Genomic DNA, 9,600 nt, shown 5'->3' on the forward strand with positions numbered 1-9,600 from the left:
TGCAACTATGTAGCTAATGCAATACACTGAGACTCTCAGTTTCGCGCCAATTTGGACGCAACCAACTTAACTATGTGTGGGGTACATTTAGGCCTTGGTTTATGATGTAAAATGTTTTTTTTTATATTGGAATTCTGTTTACATATTTTAAATATTATTCATTTTTCTTTTGTAGCCTTCTTAGGTATTCTACAAGTAAAACCATGCATATGATCTATAAAGTAGTGCATTCGATTTTCTCAGTTTTACCGCACTCCCCCATCACATAAAAGTCTGCAACTTGCTTGCTCGACGTTTCCCGCGAAAGTTTCTGGCACGGGAAGTCATTATTACTCATATGATACAGTGTTATGTAGCTATGTATTATTGCATACAACGCAATATAATTATATAAACGTAGTTACAAATCAGGTATTTTAACTTATAATTTATTTTAAAGCGACCTTTAACTTTCTGGATTCTTTATTTGCAAGTAGGAGTTACGGTGGGTTACGTGGTCTATCAGCCATTTTACCTGAGACAATCTGAAGCAAAGTACAATATCTGATGTAAAAGTTATTTAGCGAAAGAAGTTGAATTGTTCAATTCGTTTCAAAGTTGGCAAGTAGTAAAGACCTATGCGGGGACTCAGTTTGAACCCTATAAGTTAATATTTACCCATTCGTATTAAAATGGCAACGGTGTAGGTAACTGGTAATTTAACCATGAACATTAGGGCAAAAAGAAAGAAATTAACGTTTAACCTTAATTACACAGCGCCGACTGAATATCCATGTGGGAAACGTAATGGGGCACAATCCTTGCACATGGAGTCAGTCGGGGATTGTGGAGTGAACATGCAGAAAAACAAGTCGCGATATAGAAAAAATAAGCAACGAGATAAACGGACAAGCGTCTAGATTGTAAAACCAATGTGGTTTTTAAAAATTATTTCACCGCTGTTAAAAATTACATGCAACCCATAATGAAATTGTCACGTTAACAAGCACGCACTTTTATCTCTGATACAAATATTAATTCGCATCTCTTCTACTTGAGCACCTTTTGTGTGGACATGTCTCACATCAGAATCAAGTTTGTATCTTCGGCTTAATTGTGCTACATTCGTGCACAATGAGGCTGGTTGTGGTTCTAATTTTGCAGGACTTGCGTAGCACACCAAACTAATTCTAAACGTATCTCTTACTGTAGAACATGAGTTAATGTCAGACGTTCACTTCTAACAGTATGTGTGCAAGACATTACAACTTAGGGGGTTGCTGATCTTGAAGCATAGGCTATGAGATATAAACACAAGCAGGCCAACCATAATGATAAAAAATTAAGTCATTAAATAATATAGACTCATTCCATTCTTCCCATGCACTGTGAGGCAGATAACATAATGGTAATGTAATACGAATGCTTCACATAGACTCATTCAGAATAGCTGGCATAAAGGAATGGAATGGCCCTGCAGACTCAGGGAAGAGGAAAGGAAAAGAAAGGAAAAGGAGACAAAAGAGAAAAGAAAGGAAGTGGAAGACCCTTCATATTCACAAGGTCGTTTATTTCAAGTTCAAGTTCAAAGAGATTTTATTGTCATTTCAGCTATATACAAGTACACAACAAAAACGAGACAATGTTCCTCCATGACCGTGGTGCAACACAAAACAACAGTGCAACAGACGACATGCTACAAGTGCACAAGTGCAAACAGTCCAATATAGTGCAAAAATGTCATTAAATAAACAATAATAAATACAGGACAGGACAAATACAAAATGAGTAGACAGTGCAATTACTGCTATGTTCAGGGTAGCATGTCACTGATTCCTATGCACAACTCGCTTTACATATGCCCAGTACACTGGGCATATGTAAAGCGAGTTGTGCATAGGAATCAGTGACATGCTACCCTGAACATAGCAGTCACCAGTAGCAGCCAGAACAATTCAGAGTACAGTGCTGGTTTAGTACAGTACTCTAGCAGCAAGTAGGATAATGTGCAAGTCTGCAACAGGAGTGCATAGTTTATTTGTGTGAGGTTTGACTTCAGCAGGTGTGTGTGTGTGTGTGTGTGTGTTTGTGTGTGTGTGTGTGTGTGTGTGTGTGTGTGTGACTGTCTATAAGCATGTATAAAAGTGCCCATTTTGGAATCTGAATTGGAATTGGAGTTAGCCAGAGTTCAGGAGTCTAATGGCTTCTGGGAAGAAGCTGTTGCACAGTCTGGAGGTGCAGGACTGGATGCTGCGGTACCTTCTTCCAGATGGCAAAAGGGTGAACAGTTCATGTGAGGGGTGTGTGGGGTCTTTCACAATGTAGGTGGCTTTCCGGATGCAGCGTGTTATGTAGATGTTCGTGATGGAGGGAAGCGAGTCCCCAATTAACTTCTTAGCTGTTCTCACGATTCTTTGGAGGGTCTTGCGGTCAAAGGCGGTGCAGTTCCCAAACCAGGTAATGATGCAGCTGCTCAGGATGCTCTCTACGGTACCTCTGTAGAAGATAGTGAGGATGGATGATGGGAGATGGACTTCCCTCAGCTTCCGAAGGAAGTAAAGACGTTGCTGGGCTCTTTTGGTGATGGAACTGGTGTTCAGGGTCCAGGTGAGGTTCTCTGCTATGTGAACACCAAGGAACTTGATGTTCTTGACAATCTCCACTGAGGAGCCATTGATGGCAAGCGGGGAGTGATCTCGCCTTGCTCTCCTGAAGTCAACAACCATTTCTTGTGTCTTGTCAACATTCAGATACAGGTTGTTGACCTTACACCAGCTCACCAGTTCTCGCACCTCCTCTCTGGATGCCATGCCTTGTATGTTTTCTTTGTTCAAATATTCAACCACAAGAGGTCAGCAAACACTGCTTCCTACAACAGTCTACAGTTGACTGCAAGGACAGTCACAGATTAACCTAAGTTTTAGAGTAAAAAGGAATTACAAATAAACTATCTAGACATGAACACAAATACAAGCACATGTAAACAAGATTAGGTCTATGGAATCTGCCCACAATTCCATTCTCAAAATTATGTGTTCATTTGCCTTAAATGTAATGTTGTTCTTTGGATTTTTATTCTGGTATGTGATGGAGAGGGCTGCGTCCATGAGGTTCTAGCATTTTATTTCTGGAATTCAGCTTGATATGGAGACTACAGTATGTAGTGGTGTCTGGCATACTGAAGTCTGATGAGAGGCCAGCGGTAGTTTGACAAAGGTGCCACTGAAATTCTTCACACTCGATAAGACAGATCAATTTACAAAACAGCTTTTTGTCAAAAGGCAGGACTCCCCCTTGCCCTGGAGCTGACTTATCTTCTGCCTGGGCAAGTGTGTGAGCTGTTTCAGGTTTCTTTTCAGTATGTCTCCTGCAGCCTGAGAATGGGGTTGCATTAGGCTCTCATCTTAAGATGTATCCTAAAGTATAAGGTATGAGAATGAAGAATTCAATAACTAAAAAGTTACTAAGAATGAGTAAAATATATAAATAATAAAATCTGTTGTCAGGATTTACACAGGAATCAAGTTCTGACATTGTCTTGAATATGTTGCACTCTTGTTTCTTTAGCCTTTGAAGGTGTAGAGAAGCTAATACATGGCTTGCTACTGATTTACAAAAACCTTTTGATGTAGAGGTTATCCATTCTATAATGTAGATAGTGGATCTATACTGATGAAATGTTTGAGGTTGAAAATGAAACAATTTGGGCAAGGGGTGATTATTCCCCACTATGCTTCCTGGAATCATAATATATTTTGTTAGTAGTATGTCTTTTCTTGGTTACCCAGGCATGCATAGTATTGAGAGCATCATCCTCTTGTGGTGATCTATGTGCAGTTTATCTGGGAGGTTATCATTGAGAGATGGCTGGCTGTAAACATATGGAAATGACCCATTAACCCATTTCCTCCATTGCAGCTCTGTTATTTCAGTGTGAAGGATACCACACTCTTTGTGTGCAACTCTTGTCTGACTAAAGGGGCTTATTCTTTACCTTTTTTGCATTATGGAACATGTGGTGTGTGGTGTGTCATTATGATTTATGTTTTTGAAGACGACCTGGACCGGTTGTGGCAGACATTTAGCTGTGCCTAGTAAGTTAAATCTTATACCCCCACTCACATTTGCTGTTGCTTTGAACCCCTAAATAAGATTGGTGATGGTGCCAGCTGTATGTTCCCTTTGTTCTTTTCTCCTCTTCTCTAGCAAGAGCTAAGGGACTTGTCAACTGTGTGCTTTGTCAACATTGTTATTAATGCGGTGGCTACAACAAAGTTAATAATTCACATGAAGAGTCTTGTCTGAGTCTCTGCAAGAACATTAAGGTCTTCCAAACTGTCTCTGTTGTCTCTGATAAAGGGCCAGATGTACAAGCCTCGCAGTCAAGACAGATACTGTCTGTGTGTATCATGCCAGCTCAGATTTCATTGATTTAATTGGTGTGTTAGAGCATAAATAACCGCTATTGTCATCCTCAGTGTAAATTCATTAGTGTTTTTGGTTTTTTTTGGTTTTTTATTTGGAACATGCTACAAAAACTTAATTTGTTTTCAAGCAGTTCAGAATTGTGATTAAGGTATATTCTGAATGTTAGTCAACAAACATACATTATTTAACAGCACAGTAAATATTACAGAGATTTATTTAAATTGACAAATTTTGTAATTTAGTGCATAGGGGTTGCATGACCAGCTAAGGAACATCTAATGTCCCACACAGTCAGACAAACGTGCTGTCAGTATTATTAAAATTGCACTTTATGATAACACTAAAGCTAATCTAATAACCAATACCTGACAGGTATCACCAGTGTGCATATATCTTAGAAGCCCTGCCATCTAATCAAAACCTGATACGATTCCTGTAAGATTCATGCACAAGCAGGCCCTGAGCCAAGCCAGTACCTTTGAAGCAGAAGAAAAACTAACTGTAATTAAAATGAGATTTGGATTGAGATACCAGTAGGCCATGTTTTCTTAAGGGATGAGACATCAAATCAGGCACTGCTGTGATCACCCAGAGTAAGAGCAAATTATGCATAATTAGACTATTTCTAGTTTAGTCAGCATCCTCTTCCCTTTTTATGTTCAAATCATAATTTACTGAAAGACCTCAGAAGAAATTAGACAAATTTCAATAGTAAGTACACAGTAGCTATGGCAGATACACACAAGCAATGGAAAAATATGTCCTTCTTATTTCTAAATACAGAGGAGAAAAACCAGCTTTGCATAAACAAATTTCTAAAAGAGAAACACAACCATTTGAGCAAAATGCTGACAGAACATGTGGTATGAGTCATTTCCTATTTGATGATTACTCTTCCATTTGATCTCTTACATTTTCCTAAATGTGAGGAAATGAGATTTGTATGTATTTAATGGGAGTTTTTTTTTTAATGGAAATAGCATTTGGAGTGTGGCAGGATGTCCAGGCCTCTCTGCAGATGTGATAGCTACAAACATGTGGGTTAACATGGTTCCATGACCACAAGCCCTCTGAGCACATCAAGGAACAATTGAGTTAGCATGGCAATAGAAGAACAAAAGTACCATTCCTGCATTTAAAATGCCTTTATGGTCTTGGCATTTTATTATTATCATAAGGATATAGTGCCTTTGGTAGGTATCAGGTAGAGAATATTATGTAATTTATGTCAACACTGCAGTAATGTTTATCAAATGTAGCTCAGTGTTTAAGGTACTTGACTTGTAATTGGAAGATTACTGGTTCAAACCCCATTGTTGAGCACCTGCCCAAGGCCCCTACCTCTCAAGTTGTGCTCAGTCATAATTTTAAATTGATTTGTATAAAAGTGTCAGCTAAATGCATTCCTGCAATAATTAGTTAATCAGGAGACACCTTAATTCAAACCCGAACTGCAGGAACCCATATTTTTATTATGCTCTGGCTGCATAATTTATTTATTTTCATGCCAAACTACATGCTTCCCAGATATTGGATTCTCAGGAGGATTATAGTAGTTTACAATATTAATCCAGGTCATGGCCAATCCAAAAAGACAGAAAGGCATAGTCATTGACTTTTGTTGGAAAAAAAAAACAAAAAAACAGGTTTAAAAAAAAGTGATGAATAAAAGACAAACCATTGAGGTAATTTAATGACTGATCCAAGTCCAAAGTGACATCTTCATATCTTTTTATCTGTGGTTTCATATTCTTTTGGGTTGTTTCCGGCAATTTGAAAAGAAACCACCCCACAAACTACATCCGTTTAACCTTTAATGACAGACCACTGGCTTGTACATGTTCATGCAAGTCTTAATGGGTCACTCTGCCTCCTGCTCTATAATTGTTGTTACCAGTCCCCCAGTTCACTGCTTTATTTTACTTAATTGTGGTCCTTTTTCATCTCAGTGTGGGAAATGCACTCATTTTTATGACATTAAAGAAATCTAATGAAAAGGTTTCATTAAAATGTATAGTACTTTAATATTTTGAATTAAAAATAGGTAAAGCACAGATTATAATGGCTGCCTTCATTAAGTAACATTTATAACTGTAAGTTAACGACAAAATTTGGCAATGTATAATAATGCAATGCAAGTGTACAGTATTGTGGTTAATTATGTAATTTTTGATGTTCTTATTGCAATTTTCCTAATTTGATGTGTTGTTAAGAAATAGGAAAATAGTTTCAGAGTGCTTATTTTATTATTATGCTTATTAGAAAATCTTGTAGAAAACAGGAATGCACAAACTAACAACATGTCAGGTCTTCTACTCCTTTAGCCAATCTGCTGTGAGAAATCTGCAAAACATATATTTTTATGCTACACGAATGTTAATGATATGGAACACATCCATTTTCATGTTGTCCTCATAACACCAAGGTGTGACCACTCATAGAATGTAAAAACTAATAAACTACTAATAAACTTATGTCTGAGGATAAGTGGAGGGGTTCAACAGGTTAATCTCATTATCATTATTGCCTGTCTCCTGACTATGGAGATTCTGTATATTTGACTTCTGTTCTTACTGTATTATAGCGAATAGCCACACCTGTTTTTCAAAGGACGATTCACACATTTAACCTGGAAGGGAGTATTGTCAGAAGTATGTGGTGCCGATGGGAATGTGGACCTTTGGAAACTGTCATCTTTCTTACAGTTTTCTTATGCAACACATCTTTTGTTGAGGAAAAGAATACCCCCTTTAACACTTGATGTTCCAAAGCAGTATAAAATGTTCCACTGTATTCTCTTCAAAGTCAGCGTTACATAACAAATTGAAATGTTCAGTGTGAGACCTGGGGCAGTCAGGCTCCAAGACCATCAGCACAATCTGCTAAAATAATTCTGGTGGTTTCCAAGCAAACAAAGATTTGACTAGCATATCCTCATTGTCCACAATTTAAATCTCTAAGGTTTGTGAAAAATAGATGGATCAGTTGGAGCTCAAACTGTTGGTGAAAGATCTTGCGATTACACTTACATCTTTGCAGAAATGTTTTTCCATGTATCTGTGAGTGACTCTGTTTATTCTTTCCCCAAATGCTCACATTTAGCAATAACATGAAAGTGCAAAATCACATGACTGCATTGAATTAACTTTTTTATTATATAAGTATAGGACTTGATAGACAAAATTGATATACACTTTGAACAGTTTAAATCAAAACCAAACCTAATTTACTAAATTTTTTAGACTTAACAATAGCTCACAAAACATTTTCCAGACTGTAATTAAGCCTAAATCTAGGTTTACAAAAATTTCCAGTGGTGATTTGGCACTGAAATTTAATCTAGGACCAGGCTTAAGCAATGTCCAGGAAACCAACCTTATTTACTAAATAACAAACAATGATAAATGAGTTCTGGAAAATAACTACACTTTGAAAAAGTGCAATTTCTGAAGAAGCAAACACAGCAAATAATCACATAGTTGGGGGACAAAATGTATTATACTTAATTGCCAGCATTTACCCATACCCATACCACTTACATATAGTGATAATCAATTAATTTACCAGTGATCTTAAGTTTATGATCATTGTCAGTATCATGACAAATCTTGATATTTGGAGTTCATGATAGCTTGCTATTAGTTGTTTAGATTTTTTTATTACTAATTAATGTATATCTAATTTAGCACAAATGTTTGATATATTAATCTGTTTAATCCTGCAGATACTTCAGTCAAGGTATTTTGATCTAGTTTGTCAGGAATGGCAATTGTGTCAATTTTTAGAAGCTATACTTCTATACAAGTCACATCCTATTCCAGAAATGGTCAGAAAATTATCTATTCTTGGTTGACTCAAAATAACTGACCAAAACTAACTAATTTGATACTAGAGTGAGAATGTTTCCCTGAACAGACGTCATTACATCTGCTCATTACATCTCTTCATTTTTGGTTTACTAATATACAAGACTGGAGATTTCAATGTTGTTCAGGCCTGCTAAAGAAAAGCTAGGCCCTTTCATTCACAGCCTAATCCTTTGCCTCAAGGCATTCCTGAACTGCTCCTCTCTGACCGTCATCCCCCACTAATATACTCACCTGTTGCTTACCAAAACAACAGAGAGAACCAACAAAGGTTCAGATGTCCAAACCAATGGCACAACACAGACAAATAGACATAATGAGACACATACACACACACACACACACACACACACACACACGCACACACACGCACGCAAACACATACAAAGAACTCTGTGTCCCTGGAGAAACTAGATATATGTAAACTGTAGTCAACATTCTTTTTACCCGAATAAGTATACAAAAGTATATAATAAATTACCTCTCATGTTGCTTTCTGTAGAACAATGGGTCATTTCATTGAATGCTGAATTAATTTCCTAACAGATAACATGACATTTCACCCACTTGTGAGTGAGGGAGTGATTCAGAAAGTCAGACATTGTAGCTCATTTGATCATAGTAAGTAGGTGTGGTTGAATTCCAGTTTTGTTTTCTAGCAATGGAATTCTAATATGGCTTGAGTTATCAGACCATGTTAAGATACTTAATCTTTAGGATTTATCACAATAAATTTGTACTCTTCAGTACACAGAATTCAAGAAGTTATCTCATTTGCTTCATTCTAATTCCTAATGTGGACTGCACAGTCTACATAAACTAAAATATTGGATACATTGTATGTGGAATAAAGTTTAAGTTTTTAATGTTGTAAAAGAGAGCCTTGAGTTTTGCTGGTAATAATGGCCAATGGAGTCACTGAGCATGTTGGACAGATGCCATGGCAGGAAAGATGCCATGCTGACCCTTGCCATCCTAGTCGGGACTAGTTTCACTGTCAACAGATTACGGGAGAGAAATGGCTTCCATGACATGGAGAAAAAATAGAAGAGAGGTTGTGATTGTTATGCATCACATAGCCTTATGAGATTCATATTTCCTTATTATATCCTGGCTGATGTGACACATGTTAACCTTAGGCTAGCACTTCTATCTCTTCTAACTTTTCCTGAAAAGAAAGCAAAGATATCCTATGCACTAGTACTAAAATACACAGTACACCCCCGACCACCGCCTTCTCTGTTCTTCTCTGCATGTTTACCCCTCCCTTCCTCCTTCCCCTGGAGTCACCCCTCCTCCCAGCTTCTGAGTGGTAGTACTGCTGGAG

Source organism: Electrophorus electricus, chromosome 11 (assembly GCF_013358815.1).
Source record: "Electrophorus electricus isolate fEleEle1 chromosome 11, fEleEle1.pri, whole genome shotgun sequence".
NCBI classification, from domain to species: Eukaryota; Metazoa; Chordata; class Actinopteri; order Gymnotiformes; family Gymnotidae; genus Electrophorus; species Electrophorus electricus.